Source organism: Herpailurus yagouaroundi, unplaced genomic scaffold (genome assembly GCF_014898765.1).
Source record: "Herpailurus yagouaroundi ecotype Mexico unplaced genomic scaffold, PumYag 100, whole genome shotgun sequence".
Lineage (NCBI taxonomy): Eukaryota > Metazoa > Chordata > Mammalia > Carnivora > Felidae > Herpailurus > Herpailurus yagouaroundi.
Window position 1 is genome coordinate 25,067,788 of NW_024412391.1, and position 3,207 is coordinate 25,070,994.

Below are 3,207 nucleotides of genomic sequence, written 5' to 3' on the forward strand. Positions count from 1 at the left end.
AAAAATCCATATTGTACCCCTCCAAAAGATGAAATAGCTTTGTGAAGATATGAGCGGATCTCCATGTAGCTAAGTATTTTTAACCCCACACTATAATAGTGAGCCAGTACACAAAACTGAGATTGCATATTGGGATTAACGTAATCTACTTTTTTTTTTTAATTCAAGTAGGCTCCATGCCAAATGTGGGGTTTGACTCATGACCCTGTGATCAGGAGTCACATGCTCTACTGGCTGAGCCAGCCAGGTGCTCCACTCTATATTTAAAAGTTTACAGGGGCTCCTGGGTGGCTCAGTCAGCTGAGCATCCAACTCTTGATTTTGGTTCAGGTCATGATCCCAGGGTTATGGGATTGAGCCCGGGTGTCAAGCTCCAAACTGAGTGTGGAGTCTGCTTAAGATTCTCTCTCTCCCTCTCTCTCTCTCTCTCTCTCTCTCTCTGTCCCTCTTCCCAGCTTGTGTGTGTGCTCTCTCTCTCTAAAAACAACAACAACAACAACAACACCAACAACAACAACACCGGCAACAACACCAAAAACCTGTTTACCATTTACTATGGGGCAGGCCTTGAGGGATGATGAGACCCAGAATGGTTTCAAAGGGTTTTCTGCGTGAGAAAAATCTTAAAAAGATGACAGATGTATTTATACATTACAGAACAGTAATAATATTGTACTTAAAAAAAGTAAGCACTAGATATAAAAAAATGTAACACAATGGCTTTGTAAGTAAAATATAAGTATAATATAAGTATATATATATATATAAATAAAATATAAAATATAAGTAAAAACATAAGCAAAAGTATAAGTAGAACAAAATGTAAGTAAAATATATAAGTAAGTAAAATATAAGTAAAATGTAAGTAAATATAAGTAAATATAAATATAAAAATATAAGTAAAAACAACCAGTGGCAAGGATGTGGAGACAAGAATGTCTTGTGCATTATTGGTGGGAATATAAATTGGTGCAGCCACTATGGAAGACATTATAAAGACTTCCCCCAATATTAAAAATAGAACTACTATATGATCTACCAATTCTACTTCTGGGTATTTATCCAAAGAAAATAAAAATTGTTAACTCGAAAAGGTATATGCACTCCCATGTTCACTGCAGCATTGTTTATAACAGCTGATGTATAAAAACAGTTTAAGTGTCTAATGACAGATGAATGGATAAAGGAAATGTGATATACATATATATGTATATCACATGGAATATTATTTAGCTGTAAAATGGAATGATATTTTGCCATTTTCAACAATGTAGATGGATCTTGAGGGCATTATGCTAAGTGAAATAATTCAGAGAAAGACAAATACCATGTAATTTCACTTATATGTGAAATGTAAAAAAACAAAACAAAACAAACAAACAAACAAAAAAAAAAACAAAGCCAACCAAGCAACAAGCCAACCAACCAACTAAACAAGCTCACAGAGATAGAAAACAGATTGGTGGTTGCCAGAGGTTGGGATTGGGGGATGGGTAAAATTGGTGAAGAGTCAATAAGTACAAACTTCCAATTATAAAATAAATAAGTCATGCGAATTTAATATACAGCATGGAGACTTCAGTTAATAATGCTGTATTGCATATTTGAAAGTTGCTAAGTGAGTAAATCTGAAAACTCCTCATCACAAGAAAAAAATTCTGTAATGATGTATGGTGATGGATGTTAACGAATTATCATGAAGAATATTTTTTTTTTAATTTTTTTCCAACGTTTTTTTATTTACTTTTGGGACAAAGAGAGACAGAGCATGAACGGGGGAGGGGCAGAGAGAGAGGGAGACACAGAGTCAGAAACAGGCTCCAGGCTCCGAGCCATCAGCCCAGAGCCTGACGCGGGGCTGGAACTCACGGACCGCAAGATCGTGACCTGGCTGAAGTCGGAAGCTTAACCGACTGCGCCACCCAGGCGCCCCTATCATGGAGAATATTTTGCAATATATTTGTATATCAAATCATTATGTTGTGTACCTAAAATTAATATAAGGTATTTAAATTTAATTTAATTTAAAAATTCAATGTAATACAAACTAAGTGGACAAAATTTCTTTTACTTTTTGGCCTATAAGTAAATGTAGAAAGAAAATTACAGACAATAACCAGAGAATGAGGTGATACAACGACAATATGATACCAATATAAAATTAAAAAAAAGTAATCTCTACACCCACTGTGGGACTTGAACTCACAACACCAAGATCAAGAGTAACATGTGTCACTGACTGAGACATTTAGGAGCCCCCCAGTGATACCAATATCTTTGATAAACTGCAAGAAATGGAAAAATGCTTTGAAAAACAATTTACCAAAATTGATACCAGAAGAAATATATCTGAATGTCTCTATATCTGTTTAGAAATTAAGTTTGTCCTAAACTTCCCATATGAAAATGGACCCAGTTTGTTTCACCAGAAACAATAACACCAATCTTAAACAATCTTACATATTTTTCATGAAATATATAAAAAATACATAGTTTTAGACTATTTTATCAGTCTACTAGGACCAAATATCCAAACCTATAAAGGACATTATAAGATATCCAATATCAAAAATGACTCTCACTCATAAGGCTGAACACAAAATTCCTTTTAAAAAAATTAGCACAGAGGAGGTGAGGGGCCAACATGATGGAGAAATAGGGGGAATCCATACTTCCCACGTCTCTCAAACAAAGAAGTGAGCAAGCCAAAGAACTTTGAACACCAGAGCCGGGGAGGAAAAGAGACTGAATCCACTAGGAAGACAATGGGAAAGCTGGAAAAAAGATAGGTGGGTAACTGTGAACTGGGGGAAATAAAAAAAGGCCGCGTGGGCACGAGGGGAGGGACCCCCTTCTGCAGAGAGACAAAGGGAAGAGAAAGAGCAGCTAGGGAAGGGCAGGACCATATCTGGCCAGGAGAAAGTCCACAGACTGAGACTGAGAGGGATTCCATCTCTAACTGCAGGGCTTTCTTTGGACTGGGGCCGGCTCTCTGTTCGCACACCTGGGGAGGAGGGGAGCCAGCTCTGGGTGCAGTGTTAGGTCAGAGACTCAGTCCACAGCTGGAGAAAGTGGTTCCTTCCCTGGAGGGCTGCGAGATAGTATGGAACCTGCCTGCATCTGCCACCCCCAGGTGAGTGGCTGAGCTGAGGGCGCAGTCTGGAGGGAAAGGACGCAGTTTCCCTTAAGTGCTGTGGGAAAAGACAA